The following is a 20,645-nucleotide window of genomic DNA, read 5'->3' on the forward strand; positions in this document are numbered from 1 at the left end:
TTGATCATTTGCAGCAGAGTCACTCCTCTTTCTGTTTTTCAAATCAAATGAATTCTCAAAATGGAGATTATTAAAATCAATATACACACTCTAAAATATTCAGGGGGGAAATGAAAACCAAAACCCGCTATTTTAACAGCAGGGAGAATAATGCAATACAGTGACCAAGCTACAAATGTTAAAAATAGAAAATGATTAGTTAACTTTATTACTTTTTGATCACATCCTTCTTGCAAGAAGTTTAAATGAAGCCTCATCCACTTAATCCTGTGAGATTGTTTAAGCAGAGGGATGATCACTGGCCCAAGTAAGTGAATTTCTTGGAAAGGAGGAATTTGAACCAGAGTATCCTAAAGCTAGTCGAGCATTCCAACCCCAGTTTACATGATTACATATATACACAGAAAACTGCCTTATACTGAATCAGGCAATGGATCCATCAAGGTCAGTATTAACTACTTTAGACTTGCAGCGGCTCCAGGGCCTCAGGGTGAGCTCTTTTACATCACATACAACCTGATCCTTTTAAATGAAGATGCCAGAGACTGAACCTGAGACCCCAGTGCATACAAAACAGGTTCTACCGCTGAGCTGCAGCCTGTTCCAATTGTTCAATGTGAACACCACTTTGCTTAGAGCAGTACAACAAACTACCACTTTCCTCCTGTCATTAACAAGTCTACCTACTGTTACCAGGATCAACTTAGCTAAATTTAAAAGGTTCAGATTCCTTGTAGCTTGCTCTGATATTGGTAATGTCATATTTTCATTTTTAAGATAAAGTGGTATTTCAAGCCATCAGCCTTTGAAAGAGTTTGCAGGCCTATTAGTCGCAAGTGGATCTTCCATCGTTTTCTCATGATACAGCTGTTCTGTTAGACAGCTTAGCAGCATTAAAATAAATGTCATGATTCAAGACATCTCTTATAGAAGTAAAGTTTAAAAGATGTTTCTAGGAGTTATCTCAGAGTACCTGTTTCCCCTTCCTTCTTCCTCCATCTTTTATTAAACCTTTTCACACTATTTTATAACAGAAAAACTACAGAGAAAAGTTGCACTGCAGTGATGATGATGATGATGATGATGATGATGATGATGATGATGATGATGATGATATTGGATTTATGTCCCGCCCTCCACTCCGAATCTCAGAGCGGCTCACAATCTCCTTTATCTTCCTCCTCCAGAACAGGCACCCTGTGAGGTGGGTGGGGCTGAGATAGCTCTGTGAGAGCTATGGCTAACCCAAAGCCTTTCCAGCAGCTGCAAGTGGAGGAGTGGGGAAATCAAACCTGGTTCTCCCAGTTAAGAGTTTGCACACCTAACCACTACACCAAACTGGCTCTCAGTGAAATGTAAGGGATAATCTGTCACATTCGTTTACTAAATTCTTCTATCTGGTATATAATAGGAACACAGAGAAAATGCAGAAAGACAGTTTTCACCAAATAAATGTGCAAGGATACTAAAAAATACAAGCCAGAAGAAAACAAATCTTGACATCTGGCTCCCATAAGCCATACATGTAGCAGAGTTCATAGCAGAGATCTCCTGCCATCTTGCTGTTCCTACTGGAAGATGCTTATCGCCTCACAAAGCCCACCTCAGGGACAAAGCCCACCTCAGTTGGCCAAATATTGTCCTCAAATGAAGTAGGGGAATTAGTTTAGATGGGCAAAGATGACTAAATAGAGAGGGGTCAAAACCTGTCCACCCAGGAGCCTTTACACAATAATGAGAAGATGGATAACTAAAACTGAGTGTTTTATTAGGAAAACAGTTGAATCATACAAGAAATAAAACTACACAGCACTCATACAGTTCCTAAGAAATATAGAGGTGAAAGACTGGTTAGGGAAACACAAGGGGAAACATAGACAAGCTATGCTGTACCTCTCGAAGTATTCAGAAGGACAGTTCCTGAAGCAATAATGATATAGGGAAAGGGGAGCAACTAACAACCAGCTTAGCTAGCAATAATCGGCCCAAAACTGACCAGGTTTATGAGGGTGACTCAAACAGCAAGTAGGGGTTCCATAAGAGACACAATGGACTGGCCAAAACCTGGCCTTATTATTACCAAATTCATGTCCTCAGGCAGTCAGGTGACCTCTGATATCACCTAAGGAGGAGGCTCCCAGGAGTTTGGAAAAAGACTTATGGGTGTTGATGGGTTTACCTATTGTAAACCATCGCTAAAACAAAGAAATATGATGGGTCAATCTAGCACAAATTACTATCTATTGTAACACCATAGCCAACATAATGGGGATGGTCTACATGACAGAATTAAGTCTTCAGCAACTATCTTTTGGGATGCTTCATTGTGTCAGATGCTTGCCTAAATGGTCAGCAGCAGTATTCCCTCTAAGCTGAGTTAGCATGAGCTAGCTCACAGATTTTTAGCTTCCAGCTCACACAATTATGTCTTAGCTCTGGAAGGATGACTCCAGAGCACGCTAATTTATACTGTAGCTCACAACTTTAATGCCAGTAGTTCACAAAGTAGAATTTCTGTTTACAAGACCCTGCAGCTTAAAGGGAACATTGTTGGCAGGAACAGTCTTTTTTTAGGTATGAAGATGTGACAGCAAGTCCATTGTTGACCATTGGCTTCTCCACTTACATCTTTATAGCGTGTCTGGAGTAAGTGATGCTCTCATCTCACCCTAATGGTGCTGGGCAGGATCAAGAGTTGTTTGAGGACATCCCAGGAACATGGCTTCTGTAAAGGCTGCTCTCTGGCACTGTCTTCTGATGACAGGAACACACTTGTGGTGTGCAGGATTGGGCAGCTCCTTGGGGAAGCACGATCTGGAGTCCTTCTTTGCAGGAGAAGTGTAAACAGTTACACCAATAGCAGGAACAGGCAAGGAATCCTCTGCAGTCTGGTTGGAAAGCTTGCTGCTTGGTTTCACACAGGGTAAAAGTCCTTATTGGGCTGATGCCCATGCCATTGCTTGGACTCAAATAAGACTGAGAGTTCAATACAGTAATATGCACATGTTTTTAGAAATATAGAGTCCATAATAACTAAGAGTCCTCCAAGTCTGGCACCAGGGCTAGAGTGAACAGTCTATTAATGATGGAAGAAGGGGTTCAGGGCTTACAAGGGGTTCCTTAAGAATGACAGGGGGAGGCAAATTGAAGGGAAAAACTGGTCATCCTTGCAGAAGCTCTTGCTTCATTTGCCCAAGAGTGGGGAGTGGAGCTATTTCTGCTCATCTCCTCCAGCTGCAGCTTCCCCCATGCCATGTTTGATGGTCCCTGAGTCCTTGGGGATTTCTGGAGGCGGGATCAAAGCACTCTGAGAAGGGAAAGGCAGCAAGATGTCCCCCATGAATTCTGTTCTATTAACAGATCATAGGAGTCAAGGCCTTATGATAAATAGAAACTTTCCTCCAGTATCAAAGAGCTTAACCTTTCTTCTGTAGTCCTTATTAGGTGTAATACATGGACCATATTGACAGAAGTTAACCGTATTGACTGAGGGGCTTCCCATGTGCTTTCAAATCCTGCAACTTTCATTTAGAGAAAATTTCTCTAATTATCTAAAGATTACAGATTCTAAAGTCTTTGTTCTTCACTTTAGAGTTTGTTTCAGTTTCCCAAAATCTGGTAATCACCTACTCAGGTGCTATAATAGACATTTTAGCAATTTGTGGATGCTCCTGATATGCCCAAGACAGTACTATTTCAGGAGACACAATTACTTCTCTTTCTAATCTCTGATTAACTTCAGGGCTTCATTCCATCAGCCAGCAAGCACTCCTGCAGATTTCTAAGAAGAAGAGAGAACAAACAGAGGTTTCCCTGCAGATATGTTGAGACTAATTTCACCCCTAGTTGTGTTTGTGTGTATCTGTCACACAGCAGGGGCCTAGGAAGGCCTGCTACTGGCTGCCACCACTCTGGTAAGGGTCTACATGGGAAAACACTCAACCACTCCTGTCTTCCTTATTAGTAAACCCTCTTAGCTGTGACCAAGGAGAAATGAGGACTCAGGCAGGATAACAACAAAAGGAGTTTATTATTAGTGCTCTAGAACAAAAACTGGGTGATAAACATTCAGTGCAATAGTGAATATGAAAACAGTAAAGGTTAGTGCAAATAAATAGAAATCCTGATGCATTTAGTTAGACATTTCCTGCTCTAATACCAGAACTCATCACCTCCCTTGGGTGAGGGACCTCTTCTCAGCTGCAAGCTCTATAGACTACAGCCTGTCTCCAGCTCAGTCTTCCAGAGAGAACCTCCCTACCTGCAGCTTTTTCAGGAAAGAACACACCCTGTCCGTGCTTGGCCCTTTTATGCTTTCCTCCCAGGCCCCACTCCTCTTTGGGCTAGTTTCCCTACAAAACCTTGCCACCCAATCAGAGGAACAGAAGGGATCCTGGGAAATGTAGACTTTCTGTAATTTCCTAGGCAGGCTTCTCTGGAGCCTATGGGCCTCACTATGCCCAGGATCATGACAGTATCACTTCATACAATGGAGCAAGGCCAAATGATAGGCAATGGTTCACAGTATGCAAGATTATACCTAGTGTTACCAGGTCCCCTGGCACCAGGAGATCCCCTGGTTTCCTGTGCTGTGCCCAACCGTGGAATAAGAGGGCAAGAGGCAAGCACAGCAAGAAGAAGCAGGCACAGCAAGAAACAGGCAAGAAGCAGGAATTGAATGAGAAGTAGGCATGTCAGTGATATCGGGGCGACACTCTGGTTTTGGGGCAAAACTATGGTAGAATTAGCTTAAAACCATAGTGTTTTACCCAAGAACCAGTGTCTCGCCCCCCACCATCACTGATGCCCACATCACTTCTGCATGATGTAGGCATGTCATGTTCATTTCCTGCTTCTCCGTCATTGCTCCCCGAAAGATATGCCTCATCTCCTGCTGATCTAAGGGATTTGGCAATCCTAATTTATGTCCTTTTTTGTCTTATTATGCCATTTCCTATGTAACTCAGGTTACGAAGACAGGGCAATGACTCCAAAAGTCACATCAGGCAGAGCCAGTTTGGTGTAGTGGTTAAGTGTGTGGACTCTTATCTGGGAGAACTGGGCTTGATTCCCCACTCCTCCATTTGCACCTGCTGGAATGGCCTTGGGTAAGCCATAGCTCTGGCAGAGGTTGTCCTTGAAAGGGCAGCTGCTGTAAGAGTCCTCTCAGCCCCACCCTTCTCACAGGGAGACTGTTGTGGGGGAGGAAGATATAGGAGATTGTGAGCCACTCTGAGATTCGGAGTGGAGGGCGGGATATAAATCCAATATCTTCTTCTTCTTATGGTCCTGAGCAATGTTACACCCTTCTAAGTTCTTGGCCGTCAAGGTATAACTCTGTTTAGAGTTGGGTTTCTAGAATCCAACGTAAGAATAATTTTGATGTCATGCTAGCTTCTCTATCAAGAATACCCTTTTGCTGCAAGGGTTGAAAGATGCTGCAACTTAATTTATCTTGTATTAAGTAGTAATTTACCCACACCTCACCCACAACTTCCTTAGCCCTCACTCTCACTATAATTTCTCCTACTTGTGTCCTGACCTTGGCCATGTAACAAAAGGAAAAGGAAAATACATATAGTTGTAAAACTCTCAAAATCTTGAATGCTGGTTTTGGGGCTGAATCATGACATAACGAAGCCCTTTTAAGAGGCCCTATATAAAAAACACCCACATTTTCTTTTTTCCCCAGAAATTATATGAAAGCTCTATTTTTGCATATGCTGAAGATGAAGGTACAAAGCAAAACTTACAATCTAATTACCTTTTTCTGTCATTTAGAAGCCCCTCATATTGTGAATCCTCCAAGCCATATCTATATCTAGTTTTTGAAAATGTTGTTTTCCTTTCCTACTTTGAAAGGGATAGCAGCCGTCTTTTACAAAGCCCTTCAGTTCTCATTCCTGTCTCCCGAGAAATGGGCTTTGTCTAAGATACATTCTTGTACACATCAGGCAGACACCTTCTTTTCCTTCATTCGCTGGCTGTTCCGTCGAGGGCTATAGGCATCTCAGCTGGGTGTGTTGAGATGTGAGCAACAAGCAGTGCAAAAATATGTCTACCAGTATGGGTTGTCTGTTCTTATTTGGGGGGAAATCTCTTGATCGCTGCAGTACAGGAGACAGACAGGCTGCGGAGAGGGAGCTTGGAGGCTGGCATCAGAGCAGAAGGGGTGTTCAGCAAAGCAGACTGATCTTCCTGGGGCCTACGACGGACTAGAAGGAGCACAGTTAAAACGGGGAGTGGAAGTTTGCACCTACTTCAAAGCTAGCAGAAAAGCTATTGAAGAAGAGGCAGTGATGACAACTGCATGCACAATCACACTTTTAAGACTATAAAAATGGTCTGTGGAAAAAAAATCTTAAAATTAAATTACCTCACAACTCCTCTGACTACTAAGAGCGTAGATTCTGTTAGGTCTTTGATCCAAGCAGAACTGCTGTCAAAGAGAATATAAATTCACAGAGGTTCTGAATTTCTGGGCAGATTGATATGTACAGTTGCCCCATCTGCAGCTGGAACATGTCTAACGCAGTGTTGGATTGTGGCCATAATTGCTGTACTGTTATTGATTTCAGTGAGATTGACTCATGAGAAGCAGGTTTAGGACTGCAGCCAAAATGGAATATTTTGAAATAAATTAAACAGCTGTTCAAACTCTTAAATTAAGACTGGTGGGCTAGCCTTAAAGAAGCATAATAGCTGGAAAGTAACCTTTTCTTTCAATCAAAAATTGAACTTCTATTTAGTCTGCATAAATTAATGCATCTGATTAATACATCTGTGTGTGTGTGAGGAATGCAGTTTAAGAATACGTATTTCAACAAAATGAACAAATCTACATTGGGTATGGAATATATTTAATGTCTGTGGTAGAATAAAATTACAGTTCAGACTTTTAAAGCACTAAAGCCAGTAGCCTTTCTTTTAAAAAAAATTATTTAAAGCATTTTTCATACATAAATAGTAGAACAAAAGATACCACCTATTTTGGGTAATGTTATGTAGTATGGTGTAGTATGCAATAGGGATGGGCACGAACCAGGTGACGAGCCAAAATCCAAACCAAACTTTGCCTGGATTCTGTGACTTGGGACACCTGCAAGTCAAATCTTTACCAAATTTGGTGGGCAGATAGACGACAGTCACTGGAGATGCCCTGTGATTTGAAGCCTCTAGGGCCCTGGGGGGACTGTCCCCTGTGTCTCAAGGTTTGTTGGTCTGTGGACCAGTTCTGCTCATGAACTGGGCTGGTTTGAGTTCGAGTTCATGACATGCCCATCTCTAGTATGTAGATGTTGTCTACAGGATGGTCGGAAGGCAGGTAGTAAGCAGTTTTATTTCTGAAGCCAAGCAGATCGAGGTTCTATATGGGGACAGTTCTCCATTTTGCTCTAACTCCTGCAGTGAATGCAAAGACATTTTCAGTGGCAATGAAGCTACCATATAGGGATTTCCTCCTTGTTTTCCCCTTATGTCTTTTCGCTGTACTATATCACTATTGTGTAACAATATTTTTACAACAGATTTTTTTTTAAATGGCCAAAAAGTCCTCCAATGGTGATTGGGGGTGGCGGAATGGGGAAGAAATGGCATAGAGCATGGGTGAGGAAAGGCAAAAGTCTGAGCCTTCCCATCCACACAGATCTCAAATCCTCTTTGAGTAGGAGTTTCCCAGAAAGATTGTGCTGAAACAGAATTCTGAAACCATGAGGCACAGCTGAAGAAGCTGGGCTACTCCCAGTTAATGTTGTATGGAAGTCCTGAAAAGTAAAGCCACAGTTTGAGTGGGACCATAGAGCAAGAGCTCTATGTGGAAGCAATTCTGGTCCTCTAACCTGCCTGGATATAGAGTTGCTAATCCCCAGGTGGGGGCAGGGGATCCCCTGGAATGGAGGCCCTCCCCCCACTTCAGGGACATCAGAAAGTGGGAGGGAAATGTCTGCTCAGCACTCCATTATTCCCTATGAAGACCAATTCCCATAAGGTATAATGGAGAATTGACCTGTTAATATATGGGGCTCTGGGGGAGCTGTTTTTTGAGGTAGAGGCACAAAAGTTTCAGCATATCACCCAGTGCCTCTCTTCAAAACACCCCCCCCCAAGTTTGAAAAAAAGATTGGATCAGGGGTCCAATTCTCTGAGCCCCAAAAGGAGGTACCCCTTTCTTTCATTATTTCCAAATGGAGCAAAGGAATTTAAAGGCATGCAGTCCCTTTAAATGTGACTGCCAGAACTCCCTTCAGAGTTCAATTATTCTTACCACACTCTTGCTCCTGGCTCCACCCCCAAAGTCTCTTCACTACACCCCCAATGTCCCCAGATATTTCTTGAGTTGGACTTGGCAACCCTACATGGATGGTCAGTTGCCTGACAACTACATGTATACTGCCTAGAACTTTCTAGAAGAAAGACCATGTGTTGGTATGACAAATGAAATTATGGCTTTTGTCCAGGTGCCCATGTTTTGGGATTCTATAACAAATAGCTGACACAATTACACTGTCTCTTGCCCTGTTTAGCAAAAAGAAGGTCACTCCCAACTATAACTGATTGTACAGACATAACACAAAGTAATTATTTATCTTCTCCAATATTTTCTCAGCAATCCTCAACCCATCTTTGCATCAGCAGACTGACTTGTCCCTCTAGTCTTCAAGAAAATCCATAACTGGGATATGGTAAATCCTCAGGAAAAATTTCTCATTTACTTAGGAAAGACATTTACATCTGAGTCTGTGACTGTGGTCTGGAGGAGGGCTTATGTGCTTTGTGCTGTACCTCTTCTTTCTGGCAGTTCCTTTAAATTAATATATTAGAAGAGCAGTTCCCTTCCAATGCCAGCAAATTATGCCTGTTCTGATCAGAAGCTAATGTCGGGACTATGGGATATCTGGTTGGCAGTAAGAATGAAGAAGTGGTTGCAGATCTATCACAATTTACTTTCTAATTACTTGCTACTTTCACCAGTACCAACTTGGAGGTAAATCATTTTGCAGAATACAACCATGCAAAGACAAAGGGTGTGATTAGACAGGGATTCAGCTGCTCCAGCCTCTCAGCTTTGAAATGCACCATGGTGATCATATGGCGCCCATAACAGGCACAGGCTGCAGGCACACTGAGAGGCGCGTTCACACTGCTCCTGTGTATGCAGGACACATGTGTGGCATGCCCAGGCTATTCAGACAGCCAGAAATGTGGCAAGGAGTTTTCTACTGGGCAGTTCCCAGTGGCTGTTCATTCCATTCCCAACTTGTCCTATGATAAGGTAAGGACAGGTGGGCTGCGGGGGCAGATGTGCACATATGATGATGCACATTAAATCGGGGGTGGGGGTGGCTGTGGCGGGCCAAAAAGCCTATCTGATTGCATGCAATGACTTTGCATTGATGCACAACCATCAAAAGAAAACATTGCTACCCTAAATCCTTTAAGTCTTGCAACTAAATGTATAAAGGCTAGATATATGCTCCCTGTAATTTTACTTTTGTGTAACCATGGGTTACTGTGATGTTGTTGTTGTTGTTTAAATTACCTGTCAGTAATAGTTTGAATACAGTACAGACAAAAATAAAACCCTCCAGGACTGGGTGAAAGAGCCAGTGCCAGCAGAGATGATGCATGTGAACTCATTACCTACCAGCAAGAAGGGAAAACCTGCTGCTAGCTCAGCAAAATATTTTAATAGACTAAAAGAATTAGTCCTCAGAGCTGCCACCATAGAAAGTGAAGCTATTCCTATGTGAAGTGTGTCAGGTGTGTGCTTCTTAGTTACTGAATTGGTTGGGGCAGTCTTGCTTTCTTGACCTTCTGCCAGCACATTTTAATGTTTAAAACATCCCTTCCTACTGAACAATATTTCAGCTGATATTTGCGCAGACAAGACTTGGAAGATGTGTTTTCCCAGATGTACTCCCTGTCTAGTTTTTCTGTCTCTTGCCCCTCCTTTGGCTGTTGATCGCTAACAACGTAACCCGCAACAGAACCGTTCATTGTTACAGCTTGCTTTTGTTTTCAGATGACAAATTCCTACTCTGTTGCTGCAATGGCAAAACTCTTGCTATCTAAATATCCTTTGGGGAACGACTATGGAGCAAACTGTTTCAGCATTCATTGCATTGCGTTTTACAATATGAAGCAGAAATCTCACACAATATCCATTTGCTACCATGTGAAGGACAGTCTTTGGGGAGCATAAGAAATCGGATTTCTACTGGCACTTAGATATCATTTGAAAATGCTAAACCTACCAATGCAATATGGTTTAAGTGAACAGGGAGCATAGTACAAATTAACAGCTATTGGGTTGGATCCAGTGATGCATGAGCGGAAAGCAAAATGTATTTAGAACAGTTCCATTTCCACAAATAATAGCGCGATGACTGCAGCCGCACTTCAGCATAATTTTTAACAAAATCACAATGTGCATGTGGGAGCAATGGAATGTACAAAAGATGGTTCACATGGTTTTTATTTAATTTGCTTTTGAAACTGAATCAGGAGAAATACATGGCGCTATTCCTTTCACACGTGGGAGAAATGGTGGAGGTCAACCACTTTTATTTAGTACAAGCAGATAAGTGAGGGATAGTTTTAGTGCTTCTACATGCACAGAGACTATTGCACCTGTGGGAATTTTTGTGGGATCCAGCCCATTATATAAATGATATTGAAATGTTGTGGGTGATTATAATGAATCTAAAGTGACATCAAGAGATTTTTCTTGAGTTACTGCCATCTCCAGGCAGTAACTGGAGACATCTCACCTTGACAGCTAGGTTCCATTCCTCATGGGAGGAGGAAGGATCCCACCTATCTGAGGGCCAAAAGGAGACACCACTTTTTAACCTGTAGGTCTCTAGAGCTATCAGGTTTCATCTGCTTGAAGCAGATGATGGGGAAAGTGCCCTGGCTCCCACCTGCACTGGCTGAGAGGTGCCTCTGTTCAAATTCCTTGGGCAAGAATATTGATGTGGGCTTGGCAGACTGCCCTCAGCTCAGAGGTGCAAGGCCCTACCTTGGCCAGAGGTGAGTTAAAGAGGAAGGAGTCAGTGATGACACCTTAATTAGCCTATTCCTACACAACCCTTCCATACCTTGAGCCCTCTTGCATAGCATGCTGACATCCAACAGCTCTGTGGGCTGCTCCCTTGGCCTCACTCTTGGCATACAGCAGAGAAGTGAACTGAGTGGCATTTTGTGCCCAAGGTGCAAGGGGAGCAGATGTACCCATGTCCCAGATCCTCATCCTTTTATATGCCAGAGGTGAATCCACACTTTGCTCTCTGTCATGTTCTACCTTTAGGTCAAAGCTACAGATATGGTTGTGAGAGGATACCAGTCAGACAATAATTTTAATTTCTCTGCCCCAGCTGAAGAGATTAATCCCTGCTTTATTATCCTGACTTGTGAGGGAAATAAACCTGTTTCTGCAGGTATCCTCATTCAGCTGTCATAGTAAATTAGAGTTTGATTGAAGGCTTATGAAACTAGGAAACCCATATGTGATGGAACAGGCCTGCTTTGACTCACAGACCCTGCTCTGCCCACCCCTCCTTGGTATTGCCTGGAAGGGATTACTTCTTCCTTCCACTAGGTTAACTTGCTGCCACCATCTGCTCTTTTATGGGGGGAAGGGTTCCTGCTAGTAGAGTGGGGCTCCTAGCTCCCCTTCCTAACCTGAGGCCCCACCTCTGTGTTCTCCATTAACCAAAGCCTGGTTACCACAGAAACCTATTACACCTTTGGGACTCTCCTGGAGAAATGCACACTGACTGCTGTCCTCTCAACCTGGGGGCCCCCTTTGCACTAGTGTGTCCAAGATGGTGGGGGATTTAGGTGGTACAGAGACTAACTTCTGAAATAAAAAAGAATTTATTGAAAACATATTGACAAGCATCCTTAAGCACAGCACTGGGTTTGCAACTGGATTTCAAAAGAAAATTGGTCACAAATGCAATTCCCTTCCCCTGTTCTAGACATACCCTAACTGATGGTAAAATAGGGCAGACAATAATAATCCTAAAAAGTTACAAGGTTCCTGTTTACATCCCATCACCTGGGAGACTGCATGATCAGAAAAAAAAAATGGCTGCCTGCTTGCAGACCAAAGCACAGCATCCTCCTTGGCCAAGCATCCCAACGAAAAAAGAAAAAGCTGCTTTCCCTGTCCCCACTCACTTTACATCACTCCCTCCACCCCTTGACCAAGTCCTTCCAGGTCACAGGTGCATCCTGGGAGCCCTCCTGGAAGGCATTCTGAGAAATCTCCAGGAAATTGCCTGAAGACTTCCTGGCACCAAATTCCTTAGTTGGTATTCCTACCAGGCCTATTAGCATATATTTTGATGTAATCTAGCAGGCCATTGAACTGGGTCTCTGTCACTTCCAGATAGAAATCCCCCCACACTTTTAAAACTCAGACCATGCAAAGGGAAGAAGGAGAGAGCAAGTCAGCATGGGAACAACTCAGGTTCATGTTCATCACGAATAAGCAGAAGTTCATGCATGGCATCTGCATACTGGCAATGTTAAAAGCAAATTAAGGAACTACTTAGCTGTTGTGCCAAATACAGTGCAAGAATAAAATTATTTACTCTGTTATTTCTAACAAAGAATTGTAGCAGCAGCTTACAAACAGAGTAGAATACAAAACCCATTGTGTATAAAACATATTAAAACAGCAGTCATGATATACTAAAAAATACAAATCAGCCAGCATTCAATAAAAACTGTCTATCCCAACCCAGCAGCTGAAAGCTGAAATAGATTTTGTTTTTCTGTCTCATGATTACTTGATGCTCAAGCTCTGGACTCATGATCATCTGCCTTTAAAAACACAGGCACTGTTCAAACTGTTAAATATTGTACTGGGAATAATGCTAGTGCTTGCAATAAAATAAATAAATTGTATTGTAATTACTTTCGTGACATGGTGCTGCAGAGTCATGGTGGGAAAATGCCGCATCATGATGTGCAGCTGCAAAGCATCACAGCTGGGGCCGAATCTTATCAAAGCTTGTTAGTGTTTTGTAAGCAATTAAAGTAACAATGAGCAGTCTAAATAAATTGGTTATCTCCAATGTACTGTTCACATCATTACAGAAGATGCTGCTACTCATCTTTAGCAACAATCTTCGCATCAGATAAACAGCTCCCCACCATTGCTTCTTAGAACGAGAAGATGCTGAGTAGAGATTAACAGAGTTATTAGAACACAACATCACGCAATGATACTTGGAACAAAAGTTGTGCAACACATTTTAAAAGGACCAACCCTGAACAAAAGAGAAGCATTTGCTGCCTTGTAGGGTTTTTTTTTTTTTAGCAGAAATGCAGTTCCAGATAGCTTGATAATATGCAAAAGAGTTCCTGCGGGGCTTTCTCTACAAAAAAACCCTGTGCAAAACAATGGTGATGTCAGAGGGTGTGGCCTAATATACAAATGAGTTCCTGCTGGGCTGCTGCCTTGTATATTCTAAAGCAAGGCTGCTATTTGGCCCTTTCCCTTTTTTCTAACAGTCTTCGTTACAATTTGAAAAAAAGAGTTGGTTTTTATACCCTGCTCTGTACCTTAAGGCAGCGGTCCCCAACCTTTTTGGCACCAGAGACCAGTTTAGTAGAAGACAATTTTTCCATGGACCAGGGGGGGGCAGGGAGGCAATGGTTTCAGGATAATAGAATTGTGCACTTCATTTCTATTATTACATTGTAATCAATGCTCTCTGTAGGCTGTGGAGTTTTGTGAGCAGAAAGTTCTACTTTGTGAGCTACTGACATTAAAGTTGTGAGCTACTGAATAAATTAGTTTGCTCTGGGGTCATTTTTCCTGAGCTAAGACAAAAATGTGTGAGACAGAGGCTAAAAAACTGAGCTAGCTCACACTAACTCAGCTTATAGGGAACACTGATTGTGATATATAATGAAATAATTATATAACTCACAGACTGGTTGCTAACAGGCATGGACTGGTACTGGCCCATGACCTGGAGGTTGGGAACCCTGCCTTAAGGGATATCAAAGCAGCTTACAATCTCCCTCCCTTTCTCTCCCCATGACAAATGCTTTGTGAGGTAGGTGCGGCTGAGAGAGCTCAGAGATCTGTGAGTGACCCAAGGTCACCTAGCAGGCTTCATGTGGGAGTGAGGAATCAAACCCTGTTCTCCAGGTTAGATTCTGCCACTCTTAACCATTACACCTTGCTAGGTCTTTGCCTTACATCCAACACCAAGTAATCCAATTAAGTCTGCAATGCATCCATCTTAAGGGTACAAACTGCAGTCTTGGAGCTTCTCCACCAAGCTCTGAAGCAACTTATATCCCACTAAAACCTCTTTTTATAAAATGTATACTGAACATCCATCCTGATAAAGAATTATAGAAAATTCAAAAACTTGCTTAATGTTTCACAGCATTTTTGTTGGACTTTCTAATTCATAAAGACTGCATGTTTTGACATGTGCCCTGTGTTAAAATCTCGTCCCTTTAATAGTGGCTTAATAGGATGCTATTTACCAGGCACTAGTTATCACTATGTTATGAAAAGCTCCAGCTGTTTCCATACATGAAAGCTCCATTATAAGGAGAGAACATTTTTCTCAAGACTTGTTAGATGCCTGTTTGTCCTAGGCCTTCCTAAACTAAATTACAGCCAGTCATTCTAACATCTATCTCAGGCAAATTGGTAGAGATGGTAATCCAAGAAAGAATTGTTAGGCACACAGAGGGACAAAGCCTGTTGAGGGAAAATCATACGGAAGTCCTGCCTCACTAATCTTTTGGAATTCTCTGAGAAAGTGAACAAGTATGTTACAAGTGGAACCTGTTTTGTTTAGAAATGATCTGGATGAAGGAATAGAGGGGACGCTTATTAAATTTGCAGATGATACTAAATTCGGAGGGGTAGCAAATACAGTAGAAGACATAGGATCAGGGCTTTTTTTTTTTAACTAGAACTCACAGGAGCGCAGTTCCAGCTGGCTCCCAGAGTATTCCTACTGCCTTGCAGTGTTCTGGCTGGCTTGGAGAGAAGGCAGGCACTTAGGGACCTGTCTCTTGAAGTGCCTTCCCTCTCTAAGCCTGCTTTATCCAATCGTGTGGCTTGGAGAAAGCAGGCACTTATGAGGACTACTAAGTACCTGCCTGCCTGCCTCCTAGGCTTACCAGTCTCCAGGTCCCCGTTTTGAAGGCTCCTTGCCTCAGCCAGCCAGCTGGCTGACTGGGGAAGCCCCAGCCCCAATTGCCAATATGCCTTTCCACTTTGAAAAGCTAGAAGAAACTAGGAACTGGCTTGCTTTTTAGAAGGTATGTGTGTCTTTGCATTTCTGTAGGGCCAGGCTGAATGGGGGCAGGGTGAGCCAGCAGAACAAGGTGGTTGTTCCCATTTAGCTGTGAAGCTGTAAAAAAAGGTGAGAGCCTCTGTTGTTTTGCATTGGTTTTAGAAGTCCTGTACACATAGATAGCGAAGCTGTGAAAAAGCAAGTCTCTGTGAGGCTCTGTTCATTTTGCATTTGTTTTAGTAAGGCTTAGGACCTTTTGTTTGCCTGTGTTAGTCTGAAGACTTGGTTGAAACTCTCTCTCTCTCTCCCTCTCCTGCTCTGTGTGTGTGTGTGTGTCAGAAGTTTCTTCTATATGTCCCAGTTGGATTGTGCCCATTATTTCTAGGCTAATCGTTCTGATAACATATTTGACAAACTGAGTCAACAAGGAAAGAAAGCAGTAGTGCCACCTTGCTCTAAAAATGGGTTCACCTCAATTTTGAGTAAAATTCTCAGATGCGTGCTTCAAACTTTAAAATAAGAATTAACACTAATGAAAAGATTTAGAAGGTACCTGCTTTGGTGATTCTATCCTGTAATGTGTGAAAGGACTACATATAACTTTTTTATTCCCACTGCATTTACACAATAGAAAAGCAGTGTAGGGTGTGTGTGTTGTTTAGCCAAAACTCCTTAACATATACTTCACTGTAGCCTACACATAGTGGGAAGGTGGAAAAATGCTGAATAACTACCTCATACACTATGGGATAGAAGTATGTCTAAGATAAGAGCATGACTTGCCTAGAGTTATCCACTGCATAGCCCCATTGATTTCAGTAGGAGAGACAGAAGCACATGCTTACCTCCTTGACTTTCACTATGGCCTGGATTCTGCAGGCACTCAGCAATGGGCCTGCAGTTGTTGCCATAACACTATGTAGACAGATAGGAGGCTAGGGGTACAGTCAGACGTACCATTAGTGGCGACACAGCTCCGTCTTGCTGATGGATTAAATGTGTTCATTCAGACATCCACATCTGGCAATCGAGCATCATCCAGGGTCATCCCGGCTTGCTGCGCCTCAATGCCGCATTGATTTGACAGCGCAGAAAGTCCGGCCCTTTTTCAAAAAAGCGGCACAAGATCGGGTTTTTCCTGTTTGGAGAGCTCACATGCGATACTGCCCTTCGGAATGTTTACTGCCCCTCCCACCTTTTTTTAAAAAAAAAAGCCCCAGAAGACATGCGCATTGCCAGATCATCTGGGAATCTGAGGTGACGCTTCTGCTTTTCCAATCAACACAGGATCGGATGGGGGGGAGGAACGTTATCCCACTATTCAGAACAGGAAAAAAAAATTTTTTTTCCAATGTGGAGGATTTCCAGATATCATTGTCACTGCCAATTTCTAGGAAAGTAATTCCTGGCAGTTCCCTGGTTTGAATCAGCAACGTTAATTCCGGAAACTTTCCCCCCTCCCCCCCGCCTCTGAAGCAACGTTTGATTTCCCACCTCCAAACAGTTGGGCACATGTTCAATGGACCCCCCCCCCTCCCAGAAATCACCATCTGATCACGCATGCTCCAAGAAAAGAGCGTGATAGTATTGGATGTCTGATCGCTCAACAACAGAATGAGTTGCATTCTTGGATGCTCATCTGAACGGCCCTGCATCGAATCAATATTCAGCGGTTCAAATTGGAGCGCTGCACACCCGCTTTTAATGTGATGTGTGACCGCACCCTAGGATAGGATGAAGGCATAGGGGTATGTGTTAACATGCAGGGCTTTTTTTGAGAAAGAACACATAGGAATGCCTTTCTGGCTGGCTTGGCATCAGGGAGTGTGGCCTAATATGCAAGTAAGTTCCTGATGGGTTTTTTCTACAAAAGAAAAGTCCTGATACAGGATGGTCTTGACAGACTGGAAAACTGGGCTAAAACAAAATGATTTTTTTTTAGCAGGGATAAATGTAACATTCTGCGTTTAGGTAGGAAAAATCCACTACATAATTATAGGATGGAGGAGACTTGTCTTGGCAGTAGTATGTGCGAAAATGGGTCTAGAGGTCATACACTGAACATGAGTCAGCAGTGTTATGTGGTAGCTAAGAAGATGGGTGCAATTTTGGGCTGTATCAACAGAAGTATAGTGTCCAGATCACATGAAGTGATGGCATCGATTTACTCTGCTCTGGTTAGACCTTGCCTAAAGTATTGTGTTCATTTTGGGGCATCACAATTTAAGGATATAGACAAGTAGGAACATGTCCAGAGGACAGCAACCAAGATGGTGAGGGATCTGGAGACCAAGTTCTATGAAGCAAGGTTCAAGGAACTGGAGAGGAGATTACTGAGGGGTGATATGATCACCATGCTCAAGTACTTTAAGGGCTATTATATAGAGGATGATGCGGAGTTGTTTTCTGTTGCCTTGAAAGGTTGAACCAGAACCAACAGGTTGAAATTAAATCAAAAGAGTTTTTGACTAAACATGTTAGAGCAGTTCCTCAGAGCACAGGATTCCTTATGAGATGATGGGTTCTCCTTTTTTGGAGGTTTTCAAACAGATGCTAGATAGCCATCTGACAGCAACGTTGATTCTGTGAATTTAGGCAAATCATGAGAGGGAGGTTTGCATCAGTGCTATCTGGATCGGGGCGGTGTGGCGGTGCTGATGTTGTTAGATCTGTCGGCCGCGTTCGACACGGTCGACCATCGGCTACTGACCCGCCGCCTCGCCGATATAGGGGTGAGGGGGTCTGCCTTACAATGGCTCTCCTCCTTCCTCGAGGATCGGGGACAAAGGGTGGCAATTGGTGGTGAGCGGTCCCGGAGGCGCACACTGGATTGTGGAGTGCCTCAGGGGGCAGTTCTCTCACCAATGTTATTCAATATCTATATGCGCCCTCTTGCCCAGATTGCCAGGAGATATGGACTTGGGTGCCATCAATATGCAGATGACACCCAACTCTATCTGCTGATGGACGGCCGGCCTGACTGCGTCCCTGAGAATTTAGACCGGGCCCTGCAGGATATGGCAACATGGTTGAGGGAGAGTGGGCTGAAACTGAATCCAGCGAAGACAGAAGTCCTTTGTCTGGGTCGGGGCGCCCGGGAAGGGGAAATACCTCTTCCGGTCTTCGACGGGGCGCCGCTGAAAGCGGCGCACCGGGTTAGGAGTCTGGGAGTCTTACTGGAGCCTTCATTATCAATGGAGGCCCAGATTGTAGCCACTGCCAAGTCAGCCTTTTTCCACTTGAGGCGGGCAAGGCAGTTGGCTCCCTTCCTAGAGCGCCAAGATCTGGCAACGGTACTTCACGCAACGGTCACCTCGAGACTGGATTACTGTAATGCCCTCTACATGGGGCTGCCTCTGTACCGAACCCGGAAGCTGCAGCTGGTGCAGAACGCAGCGGCCAGACTGTTACTGGGGCTCCCTAAATGGGAGCATATACAGCCTGGGCTGCGCGAGCTGCACTGGCTGCCAGTTACATACCGGGTTCGTTACAAAGTGCTGGTCATCACCTTTAAAGCCCTATATGGTCGAGGACCTGTCTACCTTAGGGACCGTCTTTCCCCATACGAACCCCAGAGAGCACTGAGGTCAGCTGGAAAAAACTTGCTGACCACCCCCGGACCAAGAGAGGTGAAGCTGCAATGCACCCGTAATCGGGCCTTCTCCTCTGTAGCCCCGAACCTATGGAACCAACTTCCAGAGGAAATGCGGGCCCTGCGGAACCTTGAACAATTCTGCAGGGCCTGCAAAACTTTCCTCTTTCGACTGGCTTTCGCTGATGAAGGAAGTGATTGCTGATGAAGGAAGTGACTGCTAAGGATTACCGCCATCATATAAAGAACAAACAGCACTAGCACTTTTATTACTAATTAATTAATCAATTTTAAACTTATTAGAATTTTAACGTTAAATGTAACTTTGTTGTTTTGTTGTTTTTGTATAATTGAATGATGTTGTCAGCCGCCCTGAGCCTGCTTCGGCGGGGAGGGCGGGATATAAATAAAATTACCTACCTAAAAAAAAAAAAAAATTACCTACCTACCTATGGGGTGTTTTTTTGCCATCTGAGCATGGAACAGTGGTTAGTTGGGAGTGGGGGGAGGCATTTGTGAATTTCCTGCATTGTGCAGGGGATTGGACTAGATGATCCTGGTAGTCCCTTCCAACTCTTATGATTCTGAGATTCTAAAGAGATTAGATAGATTCATGGAAAATCAGTTGCTACTAGCCATGGTAACAGAGGGGAACCTCCACACTCAGAGGGATTAATTTTCTGAATTCCAGAGCCGAGAGGGAACGTCAGGGGATGGTCTCAGCCTCTATGCCCTGTTGCTGGCCATCCAGAGGAACCGGTTGGCTACTGTCTGAGACAGGATGCTGAACTGGATGTTCTATTGGTGTGATGCAGAAGGCTCTTCTTGTGTCTTAAGGCTAGATTGTTCCAGAGTAAAAGCCGCTTTTGCTGTACAGTGTGACCAGAGCTGCTCTTTTAAAAATGCATGGTCAGTGCACCTTTGACTGGATTGTTTCATGCCTTCACGCTGTCCCATCCAAAAGGTTATTGCTGCTACTTTGGCCGATAACCAGTCAGTTCCCAGGTGACAATTACAGCCTATACTGGTGCATGAATGGTCTCATTGGGTTGCCAGGTTTGACTCAAGAAATATCTGGGGACATTGGGGGTGGAGCCAGGAGCAAGGTTGTGACAAGCATGATTGAAGTCCCATCAGCATTTAAAGGGATCGTGCACCTGTTAAATGCCTTCCCTCTATTTGGAAATAATGAAGGATAGGGGCACCTTCTTTTGGGGCTCATAGAATTGGGCCCTCTGGTCCAATCTTTTTGGTACCTGAGGACAGGCACCAGATACTATGCTGAAAATTTGGTGCTTCTACCTAAAAAAACAGCCCCCCCAAGTTCCAAATACCCAGGGATCAATTCTCCATTATACCCTATGGAAACTGATCTCCATAGAGTACAGTGGAGTGCCAGCAGACATTCCCCACCCCCACTTTCTGATAACCCTGAAATGGGGGGGGGGGAGGTGCCCTCCAAACTGGGAATCCCCTGACCCCAACTGGGGATTGGCAACCCTATCTGCTTGGATGACTTAATTTTAAATCTTCCTGTATTTTTAAGTAAAGTTTAAAGCTAGGTTTTGTGACAAATTCAGGACTCACAGTTGTATCCCGGTTCTTCATCATAAGTTTGAATTGCTTTAGTATTTTCTAATTCAGTCTGTAGGGTTGACTGTTCTCATGCTGTTCATTCACAGTACATTCTGTCTGCATGACAGTTTCCCCCTGCCTCACAGTGGGTAAAAAAACCCAGCCTTATTTTGTAACTCCTACTTTTGGATCAGCCT

At 43.6% G+C, this 20,645-nt stretch overlaps 1 long non-coding RNA gene across 1 annotated transcript in view; it reads left to right on the forward strand.

The window, feature by feature from the left end:
- The first annotated feature begins 15,059 nt into the window (after nucleotides 1-15,059).
- Nucleotides 15,060-20,645, forward strand: part of LOC132577056 (uncharacterized) — an 83,836-nt gene continuing 78,250 nt past the window's right edge. The window contains exon 1 of the long non-coding RNA XR_009555789.1: nucleotides 15,060-15,306. This is a non-coding gene — a long non-coding RNA (uncharacterized LOC132577056). The remainder of the gene's footprint in view (nucleotides 15,307-20,645) is intronic.

Source organism: Heteronotia binoei, chromosome 9, assembly GCF_032191835.1.
Source record: "Heteronotia binoei isolate CCM8104 ecotype False Entrance Well chromosome 9, APGP_CSIRO_Hbin_v1, whole genome shotgun sequence".
Lineage (NCBI taxonomy): Eukaryota > Metazoa > Chordata > Lepidosauria > Squamata > Gekkonidae > Heteronotia > Heteronotia binoei.